Below are 11,362 nucleotides of genomic sequence, written 5' to 3'. Positions count from 1 at the left end.
CATAAAAATTACAGAAACCCAACTTATCAAGTAAAATGACGGTGTCAAAATGGCCCAAATTAAGTACCAAGTGTCGCATGTAAAATTATATGACAAAATAATTAGATGTACATTGTGATAGAATGTGAGATGATAAGTCTAGAATCCAAACTACTTTCTGAATCCTAAAGAGAAAAACTATCAATGGAAATAAGTAAAACGTCGTCATATTTTTTTGGTCTTATATTACTAAGCCAGACAAAGAGGTCATGCACTAAAAATTGGTTTTTCCTTTCCCACTAATTAATTATTGGGTTTGACTAATAGGTACCTCAAGTGTTAATTTTGGAAAAAGTATAATTAATTTGGTAAAGTGCCCCACTGACAGGCACAATAAATATCGGTATGCGCATTCATATGTTAAATTATACATGATATAAATCCATAGTTATTTACAACTCAACATTTTTCTCTCATGAGCCCTTAACCTCCATAGGAAAATCTTAAGCCCTTTATCCGAAATGAATGTATTAAGTTCATGGACTTAACTACAATAATCTCAGGCATAACACCATCAGCTAATTGTCTACATTTTGGGCTTGTGGGCTTTTGGTGAATTCCTAAATTTCAGAATCTTTTATTGGAACTGTAAAATAATTAATCAAATGGTTTTGCCCCGAGGCCCAAACACAGTTTGGTGGTAGAAAGATTAATTGTTCATAATGGAGATGTCATCTTTGAGTTTGACTCGCAAATTTGCCCCCTCCCCCATTTCCCACTTATCTAGCTTGGAGGATCTCTTGAGTTGTTAAGAATGAAAAGATAATTTAAAAGTTGATTTTATTAATTTACTAATACAATATAAAAACAAGATTATTATATTAGAAATGATTGGTCTTAGTTTAAGGAAACAATTCCACCAGAATATTCATCTTCAATTACAGACTTTATCTATGTCCTATATCACATTTATTTTGCTATTTTAAAAACTATATATTTTTTAATCATAGTATTGCAGTCCAATCCCATGAAAGTTGTTGGCATGTTATAGATGACTGGACATCCCAAAGCTGGCAAGAATTAAATTGTGTCTAGTTTCCAAATTAAATTATGAATTTTTTTTAATCAAAATAAGCTTTCATTTCCATTATGCCCTGAAAAATGCAAGTGCCAAAATGGCAGGTCAGGGAATACGGAATAGTACTCAAATTTGATGCAGTCAACCATTCTGTTAAGTTAATGAAAAAAGGGTACGAAAACTACTGTTGTCAGATATTTTTCCAAATACATTCTCCTCCTCTCCTTGTCCAATTAACAATGATGTAGGAATATGTTATAGTAAACAATTGCTGGAAAGGTTTCTTGGTTGGACTTCATGTGAGAAAGATGCAAAGATCAGGTAGCAGCGCTTGCTGATCAGAGTCGGAATTTCAGTGGGCTTCTGCTTGATAATGACAAACTTGATTGTAACATTGATTTATTAGTGAAAAGAGCACGAAGAAACCTTAGACGATCGAGATCAATATAGTTGCTGGCCAAGAATTGGTTTCTGGGCCAAAAACTTGCATTACATGTTCCCAAATACTCTAATTGGATGACAAATTTTGTGGCAATGTGAGCCTCTATTGCACAATTAATATTTCAAAATTACACGCTAAATTTTTCTTCTTTTTTTTTTGGCGTCTTAGTTAACAGTATGTTGGATCATGATGTGGAGTAAATGAGTAATGATGTGGCAATATTTTAATGAATAAATACTAACTTTTCTTTAATGTAACTTTTAATCAATTTAACATGGTCCGAGTTAGGTTGTTTGAGAGTTTGGTTTATCAAGGAACACTTGGCAAAATTAGAAAAGGTGGGATAGGATGTGAGACAGGGTGATGTACAGAAGATCCGTTGCGGTGAGATATATTGTTTCTCCTATACTTTCTTTGCCTTCCTAATTCGATGCTTTGCAAGAAAGGACCAAAATTTGAATAGATTTAAAAAAAAAAAAAAGACAAAGGAAGAATACAAAGAACCAGAAATTGATTAGATTAAAAAAAAGGAAGAAGAAGACAGAACCAAAAATTTAATAGATAAAACAAAGAAGAAAAAGAAGAAGAAGAAGAAGGAGAAAGAGACACATTATTTTACATATCCATGACATAGCCTCCTTACCAAATCTGTTGCCGTCTTCGCTAATATTAAAAGAAAGGAAAATTTGGCACGGCATTAGAGCGGAAAAATGGGGTTGAAGAAAGATTCTTCAAGTCAACAAATGCTAAACTTTGTTTTATAGTTTATAAATCTACAGTTCTCAATCTTTATGAACATTGATCGGCTTCTCCTGTCTGCGCATGTTATATCCTAAGCCTTCCCAGTAATGTCTTCTTTTTTTTTTTTTTATTACAATGTACACATCTATGTATGAAGTTGGGAAAAGTGTTCCGTGTCAACAATTGATCTTCTCTCTTTAGTGTGAATTGCGTTCTCAATCATTCATCTCTCTACATGACAATTTATTATCTCATTAGTGTTGGGGGCCTTCCTTATCATCTTTCTCAACTTCCAATCCATGCAAACAAATTTGGGCTAAGATTTTTGGTTTTATAGCATTTCAAAATATTTAGTTAAATGAGGAACACTGACTCAAGTATTAATATAACTCATCGCTAGGCGTTTCTTGCAACTCCCCTAGAAGTTTCCCCACGGCCTTCAGTGGCAACCATATGCCTCCTTCTAAGAAGCTTTAAGTCTTAGCTGCTTATCAATCGTAAGCATGTAGAAACTTTAAGTTAAAAAAAAAAACTCTTCTCCTCAATTCCCAAAAGAATTCCTGTAGGTAAAATGAAACTTTGCCAAAGCTTTTCAGCAAGCCATGAAAGATGGTGCCACAAATGATAAATCCAACCATATGCCTCCTTCTAAGAAGCTGCATGATGAAATGGACAACATAAACAAATATGTTAATAAATTTCCACCAACTTCCCCACTTGCAATGATAAATTAATGTAATTTCTCAAATCTTTCACGTAATCCTTTGTTACTTTCCTTGTATGCGAGCAATTGGTTAGTTATGCATGAAGACTTATAATAGCTTTAAAAAAATTACCAATTACCATTGTCCAATATGAAGAAAGGGGACCCATGTCCATGATAAACGCTTGCCCAGTACTCCTTCATTTTTATACATGGTAATTTTTTTTTAAAAATTTTATGATTATACATGTCATATGGACTTAGACCTTTATTTTACATAAAAATTTACATGCACCTCGTCTTCAGATTCCGATTATGTTAAACGAAATTAATTAATTATTACAAACGAAATTTCTAACTCAATGTTTACAAAGACAAAAGTTCATAGCATGATGTGTTAAAGCGTTCAATGTCTTTGCCGCCCATTTCCTGGAAATGTTCCCTGATTCCTTAAGGAGCTTTGATTATGTCATCACAATGGCAATATGGCATGGCCAAAATAATTTGGGGAAAAAAAAAAGAACAGAATAGGCTGTAAATTTTACAAAATTTGTAACCGGAACTAATAATTTTATTGCTAAATAACTAAGTTTCCCTCATAGCAATGTGCATCTTACTGAATATAAGAGTTTTTTTTTATAAGTATAATTATACAGTCAAATGTGCACAAATGATATATGTGCACATGCAAGTGCCCTTATATGCACATAAGGGTTAATTTGTAATTTAGCTTGCAACAATTTTTTTTAATATAATATATGAATGATATCCCTTACCCCATTTACAAATTTCCTAAAACTTACCACCTATCTATGAATTTTCACTCTTCTCATTCCCTTTTTCCAAATTTTCCCATAAAATTAAATGGAAATAATTGGCTTAATTAATTTAGACAGTCTAAATCCTGCGTTATAATAGTATAGCAAAGACCACAGTCCATATAAAAAATTATTCATACCAACACTAGCAAAACTTGTCCAAATCCTGTGCTCTAAAAGCATACCAAAAAAATTTATAAAAACAGTCAATTATACCAACATTGTAGCAAAAATATTAATCTTTTGACTTTTTGCATATGAACCGGGAAGGAAGACCTTAACTTAGATAATGTAATGCTCAACTCTTTAAATCACTCATGGTCTCCTATTAGTTCAACTTTTATCATTGATTCCTCAATACTCAACAAACATACTCGTAGAAAATCAAAAGAAAAACAGAAAAAAAAAAAAAGAAAAGAAAAGTACGTACCTTTGGCAGTCTCAAGATTTTCAGCCCCCTCAAGCCTGCTTGTAAAAATTTCAGGTACAGTGAGATCATATCAATCACAATTTTGTAATTCTCAGAGTTGTTTCTTATCTGATCAAGTACATAATTGCTTTACTTGGCACAGAAATCTTAGTTCAATTGTTGGTGTCTTAATCCGATATTTTTGGAGTTGCTTCTTAGCAGTGAAAACTAACGGAAATATAATACACACTTTTATGTATTGGCAGGGTCTCAGCATCTTCAAGATAACTTGGCCCGAAAAATTTTGGCTGTCCAAGATTGCAAGGTAAAAGGATATCATACTCCATCTTAATTTTGTAATATTGAAGTTTTGTCTCACTGCATTCATATTACATATAGCTTTTCGAGGCACAAAAATCATAGATTTTAGTTCCTTTTCCTTCAACATGGATAGCTCTCTTCATGGTTTTCACATCGTTGGCATTTTTGGGCAAGAATATTGAATTTTATCAAAGTTGCACATTCTTATCAACTTTTGGAGAAGATAAAATGTGAACAGAGGCTGTATATGGGCTGGATCTGGGCCGTAATGATATATGTATGTATGTATGTATATATATGTATATATAAGTATGTATGCATGCATGTGTGTGTATGTATATGTATATATATAATGAATTTTTTTTTTTTTGGATTTAAAAGTAGATGCAACTCTCTAGAGACTTGCAACATACTTTTTGGATTTTAAAACTATGTGCAATTCTTGGGATATATCTGTAAGTGTAATGGTTTGGATTCCTAACTTGTAGCCAGAGTTGCATCTCATGCTCTGTTGGAGTTCTTCTCTTATTTCACCATGTTATTCTGATAGCTTTGCTTGGCACCAACATCATGATTCAATTATAATTCATTCATCAAAACTCAATAATCATAGTTTTTGTAGTAGCGAAAGCGAGATCGAAACATAATACTAACTTTTTGTCTTTTGGCAGCGTTTAGGAGTTCTCCGCTTCTTCAAGCCTTCAAGATAATTTGTCCTAACTTCAAGGTACAATGATATCACACTTGATCTTTTTTTTTGGAAAATATCACACTTGATCTTCAATCTGTAAATTTTTGTGGTTGTTTCTCATTTCATAATATTATGTTTAGCTTTGTGAGGCCCATACATCTTGGTCACTTGTTCTTTCTTTGAACACATGGAGTGCTCTGTTCCAACAGAGGACAGAATGAGATGATCCAAAACCTGGACATAACTAAAACTACTAACAAAACTGGATCTATAGGAGTAAATTGATCCTGTCGAGTGTGGAAACATATACGGATCTTGGCCTTAATCTTATAACTTAGAAGCTTTTACGCGAAATCTCAAATTTTTATAAAAGTTTTCTTACATCAAATGCATATCAATTTTTTTGTTATAAAAAAAGATGCATATCAGTTTCATTTACTAAAATGCTTAATTGAATCAACATAATTGGACAACTTCATGTTTATACGGTCTTCTTTCTACACAATTAAATGTTTTGGAGCACGTCATGAGTTTATGTACGTATGGGATGAGGAGAGTAGTCTACTGTAGTACTACAGCATCTTTCCTTTCATTTTTTTTTTTCAAAAAAGCAAAAGAAAAAAAAAGGAAAAATTGTTGACATATTTTTATCTAGGTAGGGTGTTTTGAGACATTTTCTTCTTCTTCTTCTTCTTTTGGAGGAAAAGAATGTGTGTGAGCCATTTTTATCCTGACATTTTTTAGCTTCTTCTTCGTTTAGATCTTTAAATTGATGTACTCAAAATTAAAAATAACGAAATAAAATATTACTCAAGGTATCTAACTCAAAGACTAAAGAAGTAGGTTTTCGTGCACAGTTCTTCTTTTCTTTTCTTTTCTTTTTTTTTTTTTTTGGACAAACAAAGAACATGCATTTTCTTGATGATTTTTTATTTTTTAACAGATGAATCGTGCACAAGATATTTTGTGCCTATGATGTGGGTTTTTACCTAACAATTTATGCCAACTCTCACTCAGAACCCCATAAAGATTGGAATAAATCATTACATAGGAAAAGTATTTCGGAATTAAATATTACATAAGAAGAGAGTTTCTACTAATAGTAGCACAGATAAACTAGAAATGGGGATTGGGTAAAGTAATGTATAGAAGTGTTTGGTGAAATTAATGAAACACCGAAATTTGTGGGTTTAGATATTCTATGATCAATTCAGTGCTTCAAAAAATAGTTTTTCAAAATCAATCTTCAAACGTTTTTGTCATTTCTCCAAATATTGAATGAACTATTCAGTCAGAAGAATTCTAGATTAGCTAATAGCTGAACAATTATTGAATTGAGTGAAAACCATTTTCTTTTTCTGGTTATTAATCTTTACTAAACAATGTGTTGACTAAGTTCCGTAGACAACTTTTGATGTTCTCTTCAATTTTAATTTTCGGATTTGCTTCAATTTGCTTTATGCGCCTAAACTTGATATATTTTTAAATTCTAGATGATACCATCAGTTGGGAAAGCTCTGGCAGAAATGGCGGCAGGAAAGATGGCAGAGTTGGTAGTAGAAAATTGCATGGGAAGGGGTCACATGGACAACGTGCAATCGCTGAAAAGGAATTGGCAAGAATTGAGCTGCAAAGCATCTGACATAGAAGAGGAAGTGCATAGAGAAGAAATATCAGGTAAAAAGAAAAGGAAACGTGAAGTTGACAGTTGGTTGAAGGAAGTTAAAAAATTAGGCCCTGAAATCGATGCATTGGAAACAAAAGGATCATCTTGGAGGCTTCTACTGAAGGAGGATCCTGTAGGAAAGCTACAACTTCAGGTGAAAGAATTTATTCAGCAGAGCCATCATTTCAATGGGCTTGTGCTCGATGCTTATGCCAACATCGGGGAGCCATGCTTGCCACCCAAATTGTTTGGAGAAAAGTTCGAGGAAGCTAAGCAGAGAATTTGGCCATGCTTGGTGACCGATGACATATCAAGCATTGGGATTTATGGTATGGGTGGAGTTGGTAAGACCACACTGGCAAAGGACATCAAGTACCATCTCTCGAAAAACACCAATTATCAAGTGCTTTGGGTTACAGTATCTCAAGAGTTCAGTATCACCAATTTGCAGGATAAGATTGCCAATGTCTTAGACATTCGTCGTCTATCAAGTAGGGACGAGGAAGAAGTCAGGGCAGATATATTGCGTGGGGCATTCAGCAAAATGAAGAGATTAGTAGTGCTCATATTGGATGATGTTTGGGAAGAATTTTGTTTAGACAGGGTAGGGATTCCTCTTCATCCAAGTAAGTGCAGATTGATTTTGACTACACGCTCACGGGAAGTGTGCGACAGGATACGATGTCAAAGAAAATTTGATTTGCAAACTTTGAACACAGACGAAGCTTGGGATTTGTTCAAGTATAAATTTGGTAGCGAGACCTTGCTTCAGGGAGATTTGGAAAATATTGCCAAGTCTATTGTGCGAAGGTGCGGTGGTTTGCCTCTTGGTATTATCACAGTGGCTGGAAGCATGAGAGGTGTGACCGACATTTGTGAGTGGAGAAATGCATTGGAACAATTGAAAACATGTTCAATAGGGTATGATGAGATGGAAAAAAAGGTGTTTCGCATCCTGGAATGGAGTTTCAATCGCCTGAATAAATGTGAAAAGAATTGCTTCTTGTATTGCTGTCTTTATCCGGAAGATAGTGATATAAGAAGGGAGGACCTAATAGACCTCTTTATTTGGGCAGAGCTGATGCCAAAACGGGACTCAAGACCAAAAGAATTTGATGAAGGTCACACAATATTAAACAAACTGATAAAAGTTTGCTTGCTAGAAGAAACTAAAGATTTCGGAAGGAGTGACTGTGTGAAGATGCATGATTTGGTCAGAGATATGGCATTAAGAATCACGAACGGAAAATCCAACCTACAGATGAACGGGGATGTACCACGGTTCTTGGTGAAAAGCATAGGAAAGGGAAATTCTAAAGTAACACTGGAACAAGGAGAGTGGACACAAGATCTCCATGCAGTCTCCTTCTATTCACAACGTTTGAGAAGAATAGAAATTCCACCAGCCTGGTCACCAAACTGTCCTAAGCTCTCAACCTTGCTTCTTTCTCAGGTTTCCATAAAAGAAATCCCAGATTCATTCTTTTGGCACATGTGTGGACTTAAAGTTTTGAATCTATCTGGGTGCGCAGGTATAACAGAGCTGCCTAATTCTGTTTCAGACATGGTGAATCTCACTGCCTTGATTTTGAGGTATTGTAGAAACCTCCGATCTGTGCCACCACTGGGAAAGCTCAAGCAATTGAGGGATTTGGACCTATCCTCCACTAAGATTGAGGATTTACCTGAAGGTTGGGAGTCACTGGTCAACCTCGAAAGGCTTAACTTGAATGAGTGTTGGGCTGTAAGACGAAAGATAATAATACCAAAAGGGACATTTTCCCAATTTCACCGTCTTCAACGGTTACTATTGCCACCCTATGATAGGGTACAAGTTAATGATCCAGAAATGTTGAACCAATTAGAAAGTTTTGAAGGATGTTTGTCTTTTACGGACTTCTATAAAATTACTCGGTGGCCAAAATACTATAATATTTATATCAATGACATCTTAACTGAGGATTTGAGTTATGAGGACCAGGAGAAACAACTGTATTTCCATCAGTGTAAGCTTGGTAGAGGATCGAACTATCTGCCAGATGATATGGAAAATCTGATAATCGAGGACTGTAAGGGCATAGGCATTAGGTGCTTGTCAGATGTTTTTAGGAATTTTATAAATTTAAGCGACTTATATGAATTGGTTATTTTGGATTCCGTTGGAATAGAGTTCCTCTGGCAATTGTCCTATGCTTCTCCACGTGATCAGTTGGAAGTCTCGTCTTTTAGTCCGCTCTATCATCTTGAAGTGCTACACCTCAGGAGGTTGCCAAATCTGGTTGGTCTTTTCTACGGAGAATTAGAACCATCATATTTGCTTCCTATTGGCACCTTTTCTTCCCTTAAAGATTTGAGGATTTCTGAATGTCACAACATGAAGCAGCTATTCACAGTGCAGTTGCTGCAGAACCTTCAAAATCTTGAAGAATTAGAAATTGAAAATTGTGAAGGACTGGAGGAGATAGCAGCAGATGGCAATGGAGTAGGACAAGGAGGAGGAGAAGGCATCCAATTGACTTCAGGTGGAACTACTGCCTATATCACCCTTCCAAAATTAAGCTGGTTGTATCTGAATGGGCTGCCACAACTGAAGAGTATTTGTATGGCAGCCATGATCTGCGAATCAATTGAGGAGATTGCAATATTCGGTTGTCCAAATTTAAAGAGGCTGCCTTCGTTTCTTTCTTCCATCGATGGGCCACCATATTTGCTTCCAGCTGGCACCTTTTCTTCCCTTGAACAATTGGGGATTTCTGGATGTCACAACATGAAGCAGCTATTCATAGTGCAGTTGCTGCAGAACCTTCAAAGTCTTGAAACATTAGGAGTTCAAGATTGTGAAGGACTGGAGGAGATAGCAGCAGATGGCAATGCAGTAGGACAAGGAGGACGAGCAGGCATCCAATTGATTTCAAGTGAAGGAGCCGCCGCCGCTGTCATCCTTCCAAAATTAAAGTCGTTGTGTCTGGATAACCTGCCACAACTGAAGAACGTTTGCAAGGCAGCCATGATCTGCAATTCAATTGAGGAGATTAAAATATTTAATTGTCCAAAGGTAAAGAGGCTGCCTTCGTTTCTTTCTTCCATCGACGGGCCACCATATTTGCTTCCAGCTGGCACCTTTTCTTCCCTCAAAGAATTGTGGATTTCTGAATGTCACAACATGAAGCAGCTATTCATAGTGCAGTTGCTGCAGAACCTTCAAAATCTTGAACAGTTATTAGTTAAAGATTGTGAAGGACTGGAGGAGATAGCAGCAGATGGCAATGGAATAGGACAAGGAGGAGGAGAAGGCATCCAATTGAATTCAAGTAAAGGAGCCACCGCCAATGTCATCCTTCCAAAATTGAGGTGGTTGAGTCTGGAAAACCTGCCACAACTGAAGAACGTTTGCAAGGCAGCCATGATCTGTGATTCAATCTATGAGATTGCAATATTCGGTTGTCCAAATTTAAAGAGGCTACCTTTGTTTCTTTCCACCATCGACGGACCACCATCTCTTCCCAGCACTCTTCATAAAATCAGGGGAGATAAAGAATGGTGGGAATCATTAGAGTGGGACAATCTTAGTGCCAAAAATGCCCTTGACCCAACTTTTTCCACGCTGCAGTGGGATAATTGAAGACCACTTGTTTAATCAAAATCCTGACTGGTTCTCATGTACGTGTTTTCTCCCCTTTCTTTGAGGTTTTTTTCCCCCAAAAATGATCTACTTCTCCACTAGCATAGAATTTGCTATTGTGTAGGAATCGATATGAATACTTTTCGTATTGAGCTCAAGGTTTTTTTTTTTTTTAACTATCTTGAGGTGCAGAACTGACAACACCTTTTGAGTTGTTCTGATGGGAAAATAGATTTAGGTACATTAGTTTCTCTTTCTTTCTTATTTATTTTTGAGTTCAACGTTGTTATAAATTTCTTTATGTTATTTTCTTTTTTCATTTTAAGCTATTGCATGTTCTCTGTCTCTCTCCTATTTCTAGTGAGGCTCAAGTTTTCTTCTGCTGACAACCTTCCCTACAATCTGCTGCATACAGCTTTTTAATATTTTTTAATTTTTTCTTATTTCTATAAATTTAAATATTTTATTTTCTATCTCTTTCCTCCTTCTTGTTTGTTTCTGAATTTAGTGTCTTTATTAATTTATTCTATAAATGCTGATCTCTATGTTTTTTTCATTTTGTCATTTCTTGCTGTTGAAAGTTGTCTTGTTTTCCCCTTCTTTGAAGATGCTTTCTCATAAGTTACAGGGTGTATATGTTTGCAAATGTTTAAATTCCAAATTTCATACTGAGAGCCACAATAAGTTGGAAGGAAGTAGAATTACAATGTAATTTCCATGATCGTACTTACTAATCAAGTGTGTATATGTTTGCCACAAAACTGCTGCTGCAAGAGAGGTGATGTTGCAAAAACAAGTGTTAATTGAAGCCTTGTCCACCAACGCCAAATTTCATTTCAGTACATACTTCTTCCTTAGCTGTATTACAGTTTCTGTTTTTTCATCATGTGTA

The 11,362-nt window shown here is 35.4% G+C and overlaps 1 protein-coding gene across 1 annotated transcript in view; it reads right to left on the bottom strand.

Moving 5' to 3' along the window:
• LOC113771614 overlaps nucleotides 1-11,362 on the bottom strand; it is a 91,790-nt gene that overhangs the window by 34,911 nt on the left and 45,517 nt on the right. The gene's annotated exons all lie outside the window — the stretch shown is intronic.

Source organism: Coffea eugenioides, chromosome 5 (assembly GCF_003713205.1).
Source record: "Coffea eugenioides isolate CCC68of chromosome 5, Ceug_1.0, whole genome shotgun sequence".
NCBI classification, from domain to species: Eukaryota; Viridiplantae; Streptophyta; class Magnoliopsida; order Gentianales; family Rubiaceae; genus Coffea; species Coffea eugenioides.
Note: the sequence above shows the minus strand (reverse complement) of the source record. Positions and strands in the feature narration are given on the sequence as shown.